General features: G+C 43.0%; 1 protein-coding gene across 3 annotated transcripts in view; it reads right to left on the minus strand.

Moving 5' to 3' along the window:
• DCLK2 (doublecortin like kinase 2) overlaps positions 1–20,151 on the minus strand; it is a 151,608-nt gene that overhangs the window by 125,276 nt on the left and 6,181 nt on the right. The gene's annotated exons all lie outside the window — the stretch shown is intronic.

The raw sequence follows: 20,151 nt of genomic DNA on the forward strand, positions 1-20,151 counted from the left end.
TGTATGTAGGACCCTTCCTGTGTGTAGCTTGCCCCCTGTATGGAGGACCCCCAGTAGGTAGCTTGTCCCCTGTATGGAGGACCCAAAGGTAGGTAATTTGCCCCCTGTATATAGGCCTCCCTGTAGTTAGCTTGCCCCTGTATTAAGTGCCCCCCTTGTAGGTAGCCTTCCCCCCTGAAGTTAGCTAGCCACCAGTAGGTAGGACTTCCCCTTAAAAGGGTACACCACTGGAAAACTTTTTTTTTTTTTTTTTTTTTTTATCAACTGGTGCCAGAAAGTTGAACAGGTTTGTAAATTACTTCTGTTTAAAAATCATAATCCTTCCAGTACTTATCAGCTGCTGTATGCTTCACAGGAAGTTATTTTCTTTTTGAATTTCCTGCTGACACCTCTGTCCATTTTAGGAACTGTCCAGAGTAGGAGCAAATCCCCATAGCAAACTTATCCTGCTCTGGACAGTTCCTGACATGGACAGAGGTGTTAGCAGATAGCACTGTGGTCAGACAGAAAGGAAATTCAAAAAGAAAAGAACTTCCTCTGTACCACTGTAGTATACAGCAGCTGATAAGTACTGGAAGGATTACAATTTTTTAATAGAAGTAATTTACAAATCTGTTTACCTTTCTGGCACCAGTTGATTTAAAGAAAATGTTTTCCAGTGGAGTACCCCTTTAAGGAGAAAAACAAAATAAAACCACATACTCATGTTAGTTCCCTGCTTCTTTCTGTGGCTACTAGGGGCCAGAAGGGTGCTTCTCAGCCTACAGGACATCTCAGAAGAATTGGTGTTCCATGCAGCAACACTAAAGCCCGGAAACCTCTTGAGACCTTACAGCTTGGAAGTGGTAGGTCCCCTGTGGCTTTGAGGGGTCCTAGTGCATCTAGTTGTACCAGAGTGCTACGGAACACCTGGCGGGTCCTTGCAGCACACTTTTATGGGGTCCCAAGATGCCTCTAATACAGCCACTTGTTCTACCATATGCTATTTCTTATTAAAAGCTAATAAACACTTTGTTATCTGAAATAAGCGATTTCAAGGATCTCACATATCAGAGGCAAATGTTTCCCGAGGAGCTCACAACATGTAACTAGGCTGTCTATTTCAATGGCCCCTACTAATGTGTTAATGACAGTCCTAATAATGAATTCTATTAGTTGGCAGCACAGAGCCATGCCGATCCGTATCCTCCAGGTGTCGCTGACTCCTCTTGTAAACCTGTTATAAATGCATTCAAAGCTTCTGCCACATTAAAGGGGTACTGCGCCCCTGGCATCTTATCCCCTATCTAAAGGATAGGGGATAAGATGTTAGATCGCCGCGGTCCCGCTGCTGGGGACCCCGGGGATCGCCGCTGCGGCACCCTGCCATCATTACTGCGCAGAGCGAGTTCACTCTGTGTGTAATGACGGGCGATACAGGGGCCGGAGCAGCGTGACGTCATGGCTCCGCCCCTCATGACATCACGGCCCATCCCTTAATGCAAGTCTATGGCAGGGGGCGTGACGACCGCCGTATTGACGGGGGCGTGCCGTGACGTCACGAGGGGCAGAGCCGTGACGTAACGATGCTCCGGCCCCTGTATTGCCCGTCATTACGTGCAGAGCGATCTCGCTCTGCGCAGTAATGATAGCGGGGTGCTGCAGCGGCGATCCCCGGGGTCCCCAGCAGCGGGACCCCAGCGATCTGACATCTTATCCCCTATCCTTTGGATAGGGGATAAGATGTCTAGGGGCAGAGTACCCCTTTAAGTTGTCAGCTATGACTTATGAAATCTAATTTGTAACCATGAATTCTGTGCGGTCACAAAATGAAAGCACTGGTATTAACTGAATACTATGCATAGTCTTTAAGTGTGGAATACACTCCTACATGTGTAAAACAAAAGTTTAATAGAGATTTTCAACCATACTTTCAAAGTCAAGTCAGGATACATGAATTCTTGATAGACAGGAAACATACTGCACGTTGTTGGGATGACTGCAGGAGCAACAGGAGTATGCACTAAACCAGTAACCGTGGCTATAGGCATTGTAGTGTTGTAGCTTGTCTCAGAGTCATGGAGAGGTCCAGTGACAAGGCTATGCTCACATTTGTTATGTATACTGCTGCATTCTTGAGCTGCACCCATTCATTTTAATACAGGGAACACAGGGGCATTTATCAAAGGATTTATGTGTTTTTTTACCTAACTTTAGTGCAATACTTTGGCGCAGTGTCTTCTTGCGCCAAAGTTTGACGCATCTTCTTCACTGTCATTTTTACAACATTCTCAAAATCACACGGTCCTGTGTGTGATTTTAACTTTAGTCAGTAATTCATCATTTGCGCCAATCGATCTTTGGCACAATTTTGGCGCAAATCCCGTTTTTTTGGGTGCAAATCCCCACCAAGAAGTTTTGCACATGGAAAACACACTTAGCAATGTCAGAAAATGTAAAGGCATCAAAATACATTAATTTTTTTTTTTTGTGAAAGCAGCGACGCCTCCAGGGCTGCTCAATACTATCCTGTGACATAGTTGTCTCTGCGGAACCTTCACCCTCCATTGAGCCAGAATTGGACATGGCCACACAGGTTCAGGAAAGGTAAGCACTAAAGCAGTGGTCTCCAACCTGCGAACCTCCAGATGTTGCAAAACTACAACTCCCAGCATGCCCGGACAGCCAACGGCTGTCCGGGCATGCTGGGAATTGTAGTTTTGCAACATCTGGAGGTCCGCAGGTTGAAGACCACTGCACTAAAGTAACAAAACAAAAAAATAAAAATACCCAAGTTGAAAATAAAATCCATTTCACATGGTGGCTATAAACCCCACAAAAGAAAATAACTCCCGTCGCTTGCTGATATACTGCAGGAGGGACTCCGAAATGGCTGCTCTACAGGGTAAAATACGCGTCCTCTGTGGTGGTAAGTTCTGTGGAAAAGGCGCTGGGAACAGCTGATTTCAACATTTGAGACAAAATTACTAACAACTTGCACCAAATTATAAATTTGGTGCATGTCCACGAAAACCAAAGTGAAAAAAAAAGGGTAAAAAGAAACTGTCAACAGGCAAAATTGATAAATACCCCCCATAGTCTACAAACAACTACATATGGTCCATTTTTATAGTGTATGCTGTCAGTTCGGGAAATCAAAAAAGTGTGGCTGCCTGCGCTTTGGAGTCCTGCAAAATAACAGTTTACAAGAAGCACATATTATTATACATATTACCACCACACAGTTACTGACCAAATTTAGTATCCCGAGACCAATATTACCAATACTATCATCTTACAAGAGCCATATAATACTGCCACATCATGACCACATATTACCACAATGTAGTGACTGAATACCACCATAATATTACTGAATAAAATAAACTATACACAGACGATTATTACCCACAGTGATAGTGACCATACAGTGTCTGGAAGATTAGTTCAGTAGAACCAGTCAAATAATAGCAAAATAACAGTCAAAGACAGGGGCACAAAAGTAACATTTAAAGTGCAACTGTCATGAAGTTTGGGGCATATAAACGAACCATAGTCTGTGTATTGTGTGTAGACTATTAATCCAGCATTGCTTTTACCTTTATTCCAGGTGTAATTACCACAAAATAATTTTTCTTTGCAGTCACTGACAGTCGGATAGGCGTGGCCAGGGGTTCGCTATGCCCTCCTTCTGCCACACCTATCCCCTACCGTGTTCCTCCAAAAATAAGACCGGGTCTTACATTAATTTTAGTCCCAAAAAACATACTAGGGCTTATTTTCAGGGTAGGGCTTATTTATTTATGGGGGAGGGGGGGCTGTAGGAGTGTGGAGGATGGGGGGCTGTAGCAGTGTGGAAGATGCCGCAACCCCCCCCCCCCATCTTCCACACTGCTACAGCCCCCCATCCTCCACACTGCTACAGCCTCCCATCCTCCACACTGGTCTGCGGGCATTACTGGCGGCCACGGTCTGGATCTGGACCACGGTCCGCCAGTTGATTACCCCTGGCCTAGGTCTTATTTTCAGGGTAGGGTTTATATTGCAGCCCACCCTGATAATCCTGCTAGGGCTTACTTTCGGGGTAGGGTTTATTTTCGGGGAAACAGGGATACCTCAGTGCTGAGACTGCTGTGTGATTGACACAGGTCCCAGCGCATGCGCCTCCTTTGATTTTTATGTGTGCGTTGACCGACAGGAATTTACACAGCAAGCGCTGGCCGCAGGTACAATGCTAGAGGCAGGGAGCGAGTGAGCAGGCACACACAAAGAAGGAGAACGGGCACTGTTATTGCTTTCCCACCAAGCTCCCGCTGTTTCCCATCTCTGTGCACCTGTTCAATGCTAGAGTACTCACTCGCTCCCTGCCTCTAGCATTGTACCGGCGGCGATGTCAGACAGCAGGAGCGAGCGCTGGCCGGGGGAGCCAGCACTTGCTGTGTAAATTCCGGTCGGTCAGCGCACACATAAAAATCAAAGGGGGCGCATGTGCTGGGACCTGTGTCAATCACACAGCAGTCTCAGCGCTGAGGTATAGGGGATAGGCGTGGCATCAGGAGGGCCTAGCGTACCCCTTCCCACGCCTATCCGACTGTCAGTGACTGCAAAGAAAATTTTTTTTTGTGGTAAATACAACTGGAATAAAGAAGGTAAAAGTAATGCTGGATTAGTAGTCTACACACAATACACAGACTGTATGCCCCAAACTTCATGACAGTTGCACTTTAAACTAGACTTCTGTCTTTATTTTTCAGTTATGAAAACAAAAACAGCTTTTTATTAAAGACACACACAAAAGTAAAAAACAATCCTACTAGTCCAGTGCTAACTACACAAAAGCTTCCCTCTCTGTACAGGTGGCTTACTGTCCCTTTTTTGAGGCTGCCCACCTCAGGACTCCAACTCTCACGAGAGGTCCCCCACAGCCTCTCAGTGCAGATTTACCTTTTGTAGGCTCAGTATCAATCAGCCTCAGCATCTGTGCTGACTGAAGGCCAACATGAAAATCTAGACTGGCCCAGGAAGGGAATGAAAGGTCCCACCACTAAACCTTACTTTTATCCCATTTGAATCCAGAACTGCTAACAGAGCTTACCAAATTCCCTAGCAAGCTAAGTCTCATCAGGGATTTTAACTATTCTGTATTTCTTATAGCTTACCCAGCTTTTCCTGGATGGGATATGTGCTTGTTGAAACCTGGTGTCCATATGATAGGTATCTTGGGGAAATATAGCGATCCCTGATAAGCATTTCTGCCACTATTTCACATTTGATAGACACGAGCTCTAAACAGGCGCTGTGTAGACCATAGGTGATTACAGAACAGGTACATCCAGTGACACACAGGAGGACATTGTTCACTCTTCTAGTCTTTTCCATCTAGCTCAGAGCATCTTTATAAATCTCCACTGCCAGGTGCAGGCAGGCAGTGTTATGATGGAGGCAGTGTGTTCTGACACAGATTGTGGCAGAAGACAGTACTGACTGCACTGTTCTGGTAGAACAGATTAAAGATCTTAAATGGGTACTCCGCCCCTAGAGATCTTAACGCCGGGGTCCCACCGCTGGGGCCCCCACAATCTCGGCTGCGGCACCCCAGACATTCGGTGCACGGAGCAAACTTCGCTCCGTGCTGGATTACTGGTGATGGCCCCCGCGATCAGACATCTTATCCTTTGTAAAGGAGATAAGATGTCTAGGGGTGGAGTACCCCTATAATGGCCAGAGCAAAGCAAACCTTTGTGCATGCACCCCAGTTTGTATCCTCGGTGCTGGCAGTCTGGGCACCGGGCTCAGAGCTGAAACCCAACCCTGCACATCAGTCAAGGAGAAAGATGAAGAGGGGAATAAGTGAGGAGGCAGTCTGCGGCACCTGACACTTTGACACTTCAGCTGGATTAGAGACGAGCAAACTTTTGAAAAATTCGATTTGGCCGATTTTTTCGAAAACATTTTTCGATCCAAATTTATTTGTGGTGAATCTATATTGAAAACAGCTATTTCTCGCCTACAGAGAGCATACATAAGGGTGTAGAACACTTTGCTGTGTTCTAACACGCATATGGAGTGTGCTGGGGCAGTTATTATTCAGAATAACATGCAGATTACCGGCATCGCTTTTAGAATTACTGCCGCAGAGTGGCACAATGACAGAGCCTAGAGGTGGCATCAGTATGAGGAGACCATATAGTGGCTGAATGACACAGCGTGGAGGTGTTGGCAGCATGAGGAGACCATATAATGGTTGAATGGCACAGCCAGGAGTTGGCAGCAGCATGAGTAGCTGCTAGGTCTCCACAATCCTTAAGATTATAAAATGAATTCTGAAATTTAAACCGAAGATTTTGGGTAGCTAGTGCTACCATAACAACATTTTTATTCCCAGACCCAGCAGCATCATTAAACCATATATTGCCTGGAGTTGGCTGAAGCATGAGGAGACCCCAGGGCTTCACATTCCCTAAGAAAAAAAAGACGAAGTTTGAAATTTAAACTGAAGATTTTTGGTAGCTAGTGCCACCATAACAAAAGTTTTTATGCCCAGGCCCAGGTCCAGCAGCATCAGTAAACCATATATTGGCTGAATGACACAGCCTGGAATTGGCTGAAGCATGAGGAGACCATATAGTGTCTGAATGGCACAGCCTGGAGTTGGCAGCAGTATGACGAGACCATTGAAATTTATGATGTTTTAAATTTAAAATTTTGAAATTGATATTATGGATTTTGTAATTGAAATTTCACTACTCTGCCTGACATACTTATGGCGTATATGAGGGGAGTACAATATGCTTCACTTTGCTTAAAACAGTATTTGTGTACTATTGGCTGTCCTTTCACAGTATATAGACCCTTGACAGATTAACAGGTACAAAATAGTACACAGTAGAATGACGTCGTTCATCCCGTAATCCTGGCAACTTACTAATAATGCGGCTTCCTCAAAGGGCCTCAGCAAATGGCAGGTGTCACATATGAGCTGCCACTGGTTCACATTGAAGTTACACAGGGCAGTGCCCTTATCCGGTTGGATCATCAAGAAATCGGTGATGGCTTTTATCTGTTCGGACAGTCGGTCCAACATATGGAGGGTGGAATTTCAATGTGTGGCAACGTCACAAATCAGACTATGTTGGGGGATACCATTCTGACGCTGCAGCTCAGGGAGAGTGTGCTTTGCAGTGTACGAGTGGCTGAAGTGCATGCAAAATTTCCTTCTTATTGTTAGGATGTCTTGCAAATGGGGGGAACACTTCAGGAACTGCTTGACAACCAGATTTAACATGTGTGCCATGCAGGGCGCATGGCTCACCCTTCCTTGTCGCAGCACGGCCAAGATGTTCTTCCAGCTTGTCTGTCACCATGGTTCCCATTTCCAGTTTTTGTGATGTAAGCCAATTTTTTTTATGAATGACTTTTAGCAATTCCTCCCCTGTGTGACTCTTTTCACCAAGGCAAACCATGTGAAGAACAGCGTGACTCCGGCGTGCCCTGCACACATGGTACGTTGAAGGGCCACTGAGACTTGTCTTGGCAGTGGAGGCTGAGAACACGGTGGAGAATGAGGAGGCGGAGTCGCACACTGCCACAGGACCAACAGTCTGACAGCGTGGAGGAGGAAGCGGCGTGACCTGTCCAAGTTGGGGTTGTAGCTGTGCAGGAACCACATTCACCCAGTGAGCCGTAAAGGACATGTATTGCCCCTGACCATAGTTACAGCTCCAGACATCGGCACTGCCTTGCACTTTGGTACACACCGACAGGCTCAAGGACTGGACTACCTTCTCTTCCACAAAATTTTGCAGGGCTGGTACTGCCTTCTTCGCAAAGAAATTATGTCTTGGCACTCTCCACCTCGGCTCAGCACAAGCCATCAGTTCTCTGAAAGGTGCAGAGTCCACCACTTGAAGAGGGAGGGACTGCAGCACCAGTAACTTAGACAGGAGCACATTCAGCTTCTGTGCCGTTGGATGAGTGGACGCATACTCTTGTCTCTTGGACATGGCTTCGTGGATGGATTGTTGGCGGAATGGTTGACTAAAAGTAGGAGGAGCAGGAGCATCTGGAGCAACAGAAGGAGGGTATGACACACAGCTCCCTTCAGCTGAGGTGGTGGAGCCTTGGCTGGCTGAAAGAGGGAGCGGCATGCCACTGGGTGATGCAGCAGGCTGGACCACTACATCGGAGCCACGGTTCTCCCAGGCCGCTTTATGATGGCAAAGCATATGTTGACGCAGGGCCTTGGTGCCAACATTGGGACCCTGGCAACGCTTCACCTTCTGCCGACATATCTTGCATGTGGCTATGTGAACCTCCTCCGGATGCTTGATGAAAAACTGCCACACCGCCGAGTAGCTGATTTTCCCACCAACAGTCCACACTAATTGACTGCTACAGTCGCCGTCTCCAGGAACCCCTGTTCCACTACCTCCCAGGAAGGTAGGTTGCCGCGAAGCAGGTGGTCTCCCCCGGGCATGTTTGACTCCAGAATTTCCCCTTCTGCCACCACGCTGACTGCCAACCATGCTACCGCCTTGCTGGCTCAGCTGCTGCCTCACGAGCAACCTGCAACTCTTTTCTCCTGTTGATGATGAAGCCTCTTCTGCACCTGGCTCCCAATTGCGATCGGCTTCATCATCATTAAAAAGTGTCTGCACGTCACTGATGTCCTCCTCAGGTTCCTCAACAGTGTCTGCTTCAGGACCCTGAACCCTGGCAACACCACCTTCCACGTCACTCTCCTCATCCCTACTTGCCCGACTAATGGATGAAGCGGCGGCTGTATCCTCCACTTATTGGCTGGGCAGTAGCTGCTGACTGTCCTCTATTAGATCATCCTCAGTGAATAGTGGAGCTGAACCTACAGCATAAGATAAGAGGGAACAGCATAGGACAGAGGAAATGGGAGGATAGGAACTGCTCCTGGGCCATGCCAACTGAGGGTTGTGTCTGAGGAACCCACCGACTGTTGACGGGGGGTGTCAGATGTCACTTGTGATGAAGTGGATGACCGTGTTAACCAATCGACAACTGCAGATGGGTTGCTGGTCGAGACACGACTGCTAGCTGATACCGGGAGCTCAGGCCTCTCACTGCGACTCCTGCTGCCACTCGCCCCTAGTCTGCTACGACCTCTGCCTGAAGGATTTAGGCCTCTGCCACTCCTCTGTGCACATCCTGGCACTTCTCTGCCTGACATACTTAGTGCGTATATGAGAGGAATACAATACGCTACACTTAAAACAGCAGCAGGTGTGCACTTTTGGCTGTGCTTTCACAGTATCTAGGCCCTTGACAGATTAACAGGAACAAAATAGTACACTACTTAGATGTAAGTATGTGGTATGCACTGATGAGGGCAGAAGAATGCTCTACAGTGCACTTAAAAAAAGTATTTGAGTACAACACCAGCCGATGAGTACTTTTGCCTGGACTTTCACAGTATGTAGGCCCTTGACAGATTACAAAATAGCACACTACTGAGATGTATGTATGCGGTATGCACTTATGAGGGCAGAAAAATGCCCTACAATGTGCCTAAAAACTCTGTATTTTTGTAAAACACCAGCCGGTGATTACTTTTGTCTGTCCTTTCACATTATGTAGGCTCTTGACAGATTAACAGGAACAAAATAGTACACTACTTAGATGTAGGTATGTGGTATGCACTGATGAGGGCAGAAAAATGCTCTACAGTACACTTAAAAAAAAATATATTTTTGTAAAACACCACCAGTACACAACAGTGCTGCAGCCAAAAAAAAAGCTGTGTACTAAACAAAAAATTGCACTCTGTCACAGACTATTAGTAATGGACTGCTGGGTATTATACCATCTACAGATGTACCAGTAGATGATTTTTTGTGGAACAAAGACACTGAATTGCGCTGAAAAACTATTCCTGCTTCCTCTGGTAAGGTTTATGAAGCAGATGCAGCTTGTTGAAATGTATGAGGCAACACACAGCTATGTGACCCTCTCTGTAATACTATGCTGAAGAAAGTGGCTGGGAGGTTAATGCCTGCAGCCGCAATAAAAATCCTTTTCAGTGAAAAGAACAATGCTCTCCATCCACGAGAACATTGATGTGACTAGGAGGATGTTAAACGCTGCTGTAATGCGCTTTTCTTTGCTGTAACACACACACAAACACAGGCTGTCTTTCCTATCTCTCTGCAGTGTAATGAATGAAGTGGCTGGCCGCAATATGGCTGACGATTATATAGGGCTGTGACATTACAAGAGTGACTGACTTCTGATAGGCTGCATCCTGCATGTGATTCAGGGTCATCCCACCTACTTCCCTTCTAGCTTTTCCTTCCCACCTTCCCAGCGTCCCTTGCTCCATGTACGGACATGTGGATCCGACATTTTAGATGCCCTGGAATGCTGTAAAATGGAGTTTAATGAAGCGATCCGTGCAATAGAATTGCGGCGATATTCATATCGAATATTTCCTGAAATTCGTAACAAATTTGGGTTTGTCAGCTTCGATTCGCTCATCTCTAAGCTGGATAAAAAAAAAAATCGGTATTTCTACATGTCAAACAAGCTAAGAAAGCTACAGGAAAGTTATCGCTGACTTTATATCAGCTATACTAGACTGTCCGCAGCTTATTTCATACTGTAGAGGTGACAGATTCCCTTTAAACCCTTGTGATGTTTAAGTGTTTGGTTGATGACTATGGTTTTTATGGTGTTATTATTATTCTGCATGCAATGTAATCTATGTGGATAGCTTCAAACAAAAAGAGGCCTTTATATATTGCACTTCCTGTGTTGTGTTGAACAATAATGTTCTAAAAGGACTTTAGGAAATTTCAAGGTCTTGTACGTTCTATCACTCAACATGATGTCTCACTGTGGATTATCCTTAGTTAATGATACAGATAATTGCTCCACTACAGAATCTAAACCACAGTCATGACAGTCAACACATCTTTTCTAGCTGGAGACTCCCGAGACATATATTGTAAGAGAGCAAAGGTTCATTTGTAACACTTGTAGTACGTATGTCTTCATAACCGTTAATCAGAGAGGTCATAGAACCAATGAAGAAAAAGAGGCAAAGAGACATGTAATATAATCACTAGGAAGACTTATTCTTGTATGCTATTTTATCGATTATTGTCGAGGTTGACGTTATACAATATGCAAAAAGGGCATTTTTTTAAAATCTGAACTGCATTGAATTCAATGGGTAAAAATCTGTCAGGCCACATATAGTTTAACCCCTTGCTGCAAATAGACGTACATTCACGTACATTTGCGGCTCCCGAGCTATGAAGCACGCTCAGCAGGTGAGCGTGCATCATACCCGGTGGGTCCCGGTTGCTATAAGCAACCAGGAGCCACGGCTGATGCCGGACATCGCTGATCAGGCTGATGTCCAGCATTAACCCTTTAGATGCGGTGATCAAACTTGATAACTGCGTCTAAAACTAAAGTAAAAAATTGCCAGTTAGCTCAGTGGTGCTTGCAGGACGCAAGGAGGATCCCTAACTGCCTCTTCGCTGTCCGATCGCAGAATAACTGCTCCATGCCTGAGATCCAGGGAGGAGCAGTCGAGCGGCTATAACACTGATCAATGCCATGCTATTGCATGATAGTGAACAGTGTATGGGGGCTATACACTACCGAAGACTCCTGAGCTCACACTCCTGTCCATACTCCCCAGTGCCCTCCGCGAGTCTGTTACACCATATGCTGATAGCGGCACGCACCGTGATCCCTAGACTCTGGCGCTCACCCCAACCACCCACCTTTTCGTCCTTGCTTCAGGAAATTTCCCGAATATGTAGGATGGAAGAGCTACTCAATGACTCCAAACATCAACACAACAAATTTAATTCCATTTGGGGCCCCTGGCTCTCCTTCCTATCATCACCGGAGTTTGGCACCCTGTACTTGAGTGACTAACAAGGCCATTGTGGCGACACTATAGAACGCCCCCCTCGCTACTGACGCTGTTGCCGATCTGTAGGTAGACCACGCTAATCCAGCCCATGAGGTATGTGACTACAGGAGTAACCTGCTTCTTATTGCTCTCTTTCTCTTCCCTCTCCCTACCTTCTTTCCTATTGCTTTTTCACCTTTCTTTCTTTCCCCTTTTATTCTGATTCACATGCCTCTCTCCCTCTTGATACCACGGCATGGGGTACACCACCCTGTCACCTTGCCTATATGAGCCACTGCCCACATAACCCATTGACCATACTTGCCAAGTACAATGTGACACTAGATTCAAACTTGCGATGTGGTTCTTTCCTCATAACCTTTGCATATGATGCTTGTATGATGATGGTGTATCTACTTATTTCTTCTCTGGTGAGACCGCGCCGTCAGATGTGGAGAGATTATTATCCCTTGGTTCTCTGATGTTTGCTATTTGCTACCATATGTACACGTTTTGAACTTCTGATTGTTGTTGCTTTCATGAAAAACAATAAAAAAAATTATTTTGAAAAAAAAAAACAACATATGTAATATCACCGTGTGTGTAAATGTCCAAACTTTAAAAATATATTGTCAATTAAACAGCACGGTCAATGGCGTGCACATAAAAATATTCCAAAGTCAAAAATTGCATATTTTTGGTCACTTTTTATACCATAAAAAAATGAATAAAGAGTGATCAAAAAGTCTGATCAAATGGTACCAATAAAAACTTCATATCATGGTGCAAAAATTGAGCCATCATACCGCCCCTTATACGAAAAAATAAAAAAAAGTTACAGGGACCAGAAGAGGACATTTTCAACGTATACATTTTGGTGCATGTTGTTATGATTTTTTTTTTTTAGTAGCAAAATAAAATCAAACCTATATAAATTGGGTATCCTTGTGACCGTATGGACCTACAGAATAGATATAAGGTGCAATCTTTACCGAAAACTCAACTGCATAGAAACGGAAGCTGCAAAAAAAAAAAAAAAAAATGGCTTTAAAAAAAAAAAAAAAAAAAAAATTCCTCACAATTTTTTTTCTGGTTTTGCCATAGATTTTTTGTGAAATTATTAATAGTATTATAAAGTAAAATTGTTGGCGCAAAGAACAAGCCCTCATATGGATATTTAGGTGGAAAATTGAAAGTGTTATGATTTTTAGAAGATGAGTAGGAAAAAACAAAAGTACAAAAATGAAAAATCGCCAAAGAAGGAAGGGGTTAATGTTACAGCCATAAAATCAAGTACAGGTGACTTTTTAAAAATTATTTATTAGTGATGAGCGGCAGGGGCCATATTTGAATTTGCAATATAATTTCCTCTGGAAATGCCGATGTTCGCAAATATTTGCATGTTCGCATATAAAAAATGTTCACGCTCCACACCAAGTTAGTAAATAATATTGGAGCTTCCTTTGGACCACAAGCTGGAAGCAGGGAGGGAAAAAGAAAAAGATGGATGAAAAAATGGATATTCTTTCCTAGAAGCAGTCATATGGAGGTATCACATGGTGACACGATTCCTAAAAGTAACACAGAACACTAAGGACTCTGCCCAGCATTATTCTACAAGAATGAATAGCGTAGTGCAAATGTAATCCCAATGAGGGACATTTATCAATGTTTGCTTATGTATTCTTTTTTTTAGTAATTTTTTCCTTACTTTTTTTTTGCTTATGTGTGACTTATTTATCAACTGGTTTCAGCCTTTTGATAATTTTCTTTCACGTAAGCAATTTTTCCTTTTTTACTTTGGTAGTAGCTTTTTCTGCTCCATGTTTGAGCTGGAGTAAATTTAGTCAATTTTTAACCCTGTTGCGACTTTTTTTTGCGCAGTTGGGACTGTCGCAGTTAATAAATACCTAACTACCCGTAGTCCATTTTAAAATCATTACTACGTAGTTAATTTTTGGAAAACTTGCTTTTCTCGCTTTTCAGTCAAAATGTCGCAGTTGCGACAATTTTGCGACAATTATAGTACAGAAAACATGACTAAACCCATTGATAAATATCCATAAATATCTTTACTACACGTTATTACAGGCATGAGAGGTTGACTAACCTACAGGTATATATTTTCACCATGGATATGCCTTAAAACCTACACCAACATACCACCTACACAAAAGAATCCTATAATAAAAACCAAGCTCCCCAAGAAGCTATACACATAAAGTACATGTAAATATGAATGGTCACAAATGACTGATATATCACAGAAGTCAAATAAGCACAAGCCAATTCTAATAGTTGTGTCTAGCCATTCTGTAAGTGCCTCGAAACATTGAGGTCAAGTTTCAAACAAATAATTTAAGCTCCCATGTTCTCATGCTACAACTCACTGCTCAAATTTCCTTCTGATTTCTCCAAATTGAAAAGGGAAGAGTTGCATAGGAAACTAAAGCTAAGAGTCACCCATTGACAACAGCATCACTTTACTGTACTGACATGACTGTGCATTCTGTGTTCCATTATAGTGAACAATTAAATGGGCAATACTGGATATATATATATATATATATATATATATATATATATATATATATATATATATATATATAGCTTTATTCACCTGTTATAACTGACACAAGCTGTCAATATTTACAGAAATCACTTTTTTTTCTAAATATACCTACTTATGATACACTGAATAAACTTATGCTTATACTTCGTGGATGGATTGCTGCATATACATGCATAGATTGACTGTCTGAACACGGCAGAAAATCTGCTGTCACTGTGCTCTGCTAGATCAGCTTCCTCCAATGACAAGAAAAGGTGACATGTAAATGAAACTAGTCAAAAAGCGATAATGGGAATACGATCTCCACTACATAACTGCTCTTCTGTGCATAAAAGATGCCAAATGTTGGGGAAATGGTTTGAGGTCTTCTGTGGAGATGAGCGAATTTACAGTAATTTGATTTGTCACGAACCTCGCGGCTCGGCAGTTGCTGACTTTTCCTGCATAAATTAGTTCAGCTTTCAGGTGCTCCAATGGGCTGGAAAAGGTGGATACAGTCCTAAGAGACTCTCTCCTAGGACTGTATCCACCTTTTCCAGGGAACCGGAGCACCTGAAAGCTGAGCTAATTTATGCAGGCTAAAGTCAGCAACTGTAGAGCTGAGAAGTTTGTGACGAATTGAATCACTGTAACTTTGCTCATCTCTAGTCTCCTGCTTGAAAGGGTATTCCCATCTCCACAAGTTATCCTCTATTTTGAGATAACAAGCTAGTTGGAGGTGGTCTGAAATTAAACCAAACAGACCAACGGCATTACTGTCACCAAGACCTGCTTTGCCATAAAATCTATGTACTTCTTCATAACCATTTTTTCCACTTCTTTTATTGAACAAGGAACTAGACATAGTATACGTTGATGCACTGGCATCAAAGTATATGGAAATCAATGGTATTTATGCTTGATGTTGTGGTATGCCTTGGGGGGTGTAGGGTAGTTGGGATGTTGTAGTAGATAAGGGGTTAATGTTAACCCTATAGTTCGTGACGCCAGGCTGAGGGCTAGTATGCTGAGGTAATTCTCCTGCCTATCGCCGCCCTTCCCAGAAACGATAGGTGCATGTCATAAAATGACTGAAGGTCCACAAGGTACTTGAACAAACTTTACTTAAGTGCTTTCAGCACATCCAATGAACAATGACAGTCTCAGGCAAACAGTCTCTATATATCTCAATGACTGACAATTGTTGCGGACCTTGAATGATATTAAAAATCTCTGAATTTAGGGTAGTTACTGCAGATCCGTCCGGATTTAGGGGATAGATAAGGTCCGGTGATTCTGCAGAGTGCGTAGGGGTTGATACACTCAGAAATTAGAAGTTATCAGCCGTCATCGCTAGGTTCAGGCCTAGACTCACTGATCTCAGCAGCGCAGATGCTTCTTGCTTGCTTGCACAGGAACAAGAGAGAGAGAACATGGCCGCCACTCCCTTATATGGGCAGGGGGCGGGGCTAATCTGATTGGTCCGAACATCTGTCATTCACAGTTACACAGTGTGATGGGATTGACTACGTCACAGGGACCTCCAAAGGTCCTCAAGCAGAAATACCATAGAGTTCACCTGACCACGTGACCCGCAGGTCCTGCTACGCTATGGCCAGGTAATTAACTATTTATTTACATTTATACAATCTTATACATCCAAATCCTAAGTGGTTACTGGACACTTACCAACTGGATGAGAGGTGACTAGGGGTGAACTAGACAATTGGGACCCCGACATCCTAGGGACTCTGGCTATGGGGTCCCACAATAAAAAGGTACCGGATAGGATACGGTAACGGGACACCACAATGTACTATACTTAAAGCGTACCTGTCAGATCCCACAAAAAAAAATTATATAATTATGTTACTCAGTACCTAATCCTGACCATGCACATCTAATTTTTATGCCTCTAATACCTATATTTATCATAAAAATATCTCTTTTCATTAGCTCACAGTGTTAAAAATCCTCTTAGGGGAAGGGGTGTGTCCCTTCCTGTGGTGGTGGAAGGTGATTGGTGTGTCTGCTCATGCCCTTGACTCATGGACAAGACTGATGCTGCTGCTGGACTGGTTAATGTCACAGTAGGTATGGGGACCCCTAGATATGGGATTTTCAAGAGCTGTTTTCTTTATTTTATATATATATATATAAAAAAATAATGTATACAGTCATATTACAAAAGGTCTTTAATTTTCATCAGTAACCACATATAAAAAGGTTTTGGATCTGACAGTGCCCATTTAAGCGAGAAATCATTGGTGTTTATAGTGGTTAAGTGGATGGACATACAAAACACAGAAATTGTGATAATCTCCACTGATCCGGCAGGGATGGGTTGTCATCCATCAGGATTTGGCCTAGAAGTTGATACCCAGCATGCCAGGGCAACTTGCTGAAGACTTGCAAAAGAAGGGTCAACACTGTAAATCTTGAGTCTTTGTATAAACTTGATACACAATATTTGTACAAAAGAATTAAAAATGTATATAAATGCTATAATTGTACTTAGGTAACCATAGAAACCTCTGACAAAAAAGATCTAAAAATACCGAAGCAGCAAACTTTGTAAAAAAACAAAAAACAAAAAACTAAATTTGTGTCAGTCTCAGAACTGCTGACATGAGTGTATTGTAGCGGCACAATCCTACTATAGAATTACATTTTATAGCAGTACTATACTGATGTAGATGGTGTGGCAGTATTTTAAGAGCAGTGCTAGAGGAGTAGATATATCTATAAACAGCAGCAAGTATGAGAGCAAAAGTCCACAAGAGTTCACAGGAAAATAACCGCAATCCTAAGACTATGATTATACAGGGGAATGTCCACATGGAAAATCCCCATGCAGACATTCCCCTGACAGTGCAGAACCAGCATAACATGCCGCCACTAGGACTGCTCAGAAATGCGCCGTCTAATAGACGGCAATGCATTTCCGTGCAGAGTTTGCAGAAAGAATAGACATTTCTATACTGGACACTGGAATTAGAATTTTCGCACCAGATGTTTCCAGTGAACAGCACAGGAGAATCCCATTGAAATCAATGGGACTCTTGTGCTGTGGAATCTCTGTGCAGAATTCCGCACAGAAATTCACATGTGTGAACATGGTCTCATAGTAGTCAGTGTGAGTAGGAGCTGGGAATAAACATCCCATCCAATAAAGAACAAGCTTTCTGGCTTATTTGACATTGCAGTCAAGAGGACAGCTACAACCTTTTTCTTTTTCTTTCTGTAGGAAAATTCATTTTGTAGTCTGTTGTAGTGATGTCTAGGAGATAAGAACATTCATCAAGTAGAAGTCTTTCATCTGCCTATCTTACAAATTAGAACAAATGTTTTCAAGTAGAAGGCATGAAAATTAAATGAGACTTTCCTCTCTAAACAGATCTAATGAAATGAAAGTAACATTTCAGGCATGCAATGAGAAAACAGCAGCAGACTCTTGTAAAAACTACTGTCACTTCATGCAGAAACAGATTGCCGTCTCCTGTCATCACTTCTCTGTGTAATATAACAGACTTCATGTATTCCCTGCACTATAGAAGTCAACACGAGGTCTAGGACCATATAAGAGCATATGATCACACTGTAGTGACGTCTAATATTCTTATATTAAGGTTCGTACTATATTAATGCATATTAGTAATGCTACCCCCCCCCCCCCCCAAACCATACCAATCACAATCACATCCAACTACAGTGTTATATATTGCATTTTCACGGCTCCCTTCCCATGTTTACATGTCAGTAGCCAGTGAATTAATAATACATAACTTTTTTCTACTGGACTGCACAGATCGCATGTGCAGGGAGAGAACAGTGGCTCCTGCACTCACATCTTGTTTTGTGCATCCGGATCTTGGGGGGAGAAATTCAGAATAGTTTCCGGGAGTATCCGTGCCAGACCTGTGCCGTACCACATTCATTTCAATTCAGTTAGTGATTCCAGTTGGCTCATTTTACAACCGAATATTTTTCTTTTAGCTGGACAGAAAAAGGTGGTCTGCTGTGGTTTTCAATCCGGTTCACAAAGCCAGTGACTCCAGCCGGCACATTGAAATCAATGGGGTATGGCACAGAAATGTTCCTGTCAGATCTGGCTGCTGGATGCACAAAGTCCTGCCCATGTCCTCTTTACATAGTGTCTGTCAGTCAAATGTGGTAGGTCAAAGCAAACAGACACAGAGGCGGCAAAAAAAATTAAATAAAAAGGAGGATATGGGCTAGACCTACCAGGGCTCTTGCCATTATGGGCAACACCTCCTGGGCTTTTGAGCCCAATTTGTTGCCCATAGCAACCAATCACAGCAGTTTTTATTCTGTATTCTTCTCTGAAAAGCATTAAGCTGTGCTGTGATTGGTTGCTATGGGCAACAAAGAATTTCTAGATCTGCCCGATTGACTTTTTTTGTTATTGCACATTCCACGCTAAAGTTCTCAGCAGCAATTCTGCAAAAATTCCCACCAAAACCTGTACAACAGCAGATCTGCCATTACAGATTTATCTAAAGAAATGCCTCAGAACATCTGTCACCATATGGTCGTACTTATAATTCCCATACAAAGACAGCATAATGTTAGTACTTTTGGCTTACATCAACCATTGCCCATTCTTACTGGTGTATCGCCATGCCCGTGACCACTGGTACATTAACTGCAAGCAACATGATGCTGATGACCTGCATTAGAGTACTACAGGGCTCAACAAATCCCAAGTGCCAGGTTGTCATGGCAACCGAATATTATCCCCACATGATAGGGGAATTGGAGGTTCCATTAGCGGCCTTTGTCACGTATTGTTTAAAAAAAAAAAAAAAAAAAAAAGGTTCACTATTTGGCCTGGTAAAATGCCAGACACCATGATGGATACCCAATAGATCCCAATTAATAAGGTCTGTTTCCATGTAATGTTTCACTTCTCTTATGATGGCTGCAGAGGGACACCGAACAATTACTGATGGGTTGCACCACACATTACAAGTGATTCCATGGATCCCAGCAGCAGAACAGCCTATGATCAATTTATAATTGGAATTGGGATTATCAAAGAGGGCAACCCCTTTAACTTTCAGTCCATTGAAATTAGATATAATATGGGTATAATTAGGGTAGAGTAACACTCTGGGCGGGTGGGGTTTTCCACAGCAGAAAATCTGAAGCGGATTATTATGCAACACAATTAAAGTCAATGGGTAGCGCCATAATCCGCTTGCAAATTTTCCACAGTGGAAAACCTGCAAGTGGAATTTCAGCAGCAGAAAATCCGCTGTGTGTGACCCTACCCTTAAAAAGACATTAACCCCTTAAGGACCGGGGGTTTTTCCGTTTTTGCATTTTCGTTTTTTGCTACTTGCCTTTAAAAAATCATAACTCTTTCAATTTTGCACCTAAAAATCCATATGATGGCTTATTTTTTTTGCGCCACCAATTCTACTTTGTAATGACGTCAGTCATTTTGCCCAAAAATCTACGGTGAAACGGAAAAAAAAATCATTGTGCGACAAAATTGAAAAAAAACCCCCGCAGTTTTGTAACCTTTGGGGGCTTCCGTTTCTACGTAGTAATTTTTTCGGTAAAAATGACACCTTATCTTTATTCTGTAGGTCCATACAATTAAAATGATACCCTACTTATATAGGTTTGATTTTGTCGGACTTCTGGAAAAAATCATAACTACATGCAGGAAAATTAATACATTTAAAATTGTCATCTT

This window comes from Hyla sarda, chromosome 1, assembly GCF_029499605.1.
Source record: "Hyla sarda isolate aHylSar1 chromosome 1, aHylSar1.hap1, whole genome shotgun sequence".
Lineage (NCBI taxonomy): Eukaryota > Metazoa > Chordata > Amphibia > Anura > Hylidae > Hyla > Hyla sarda.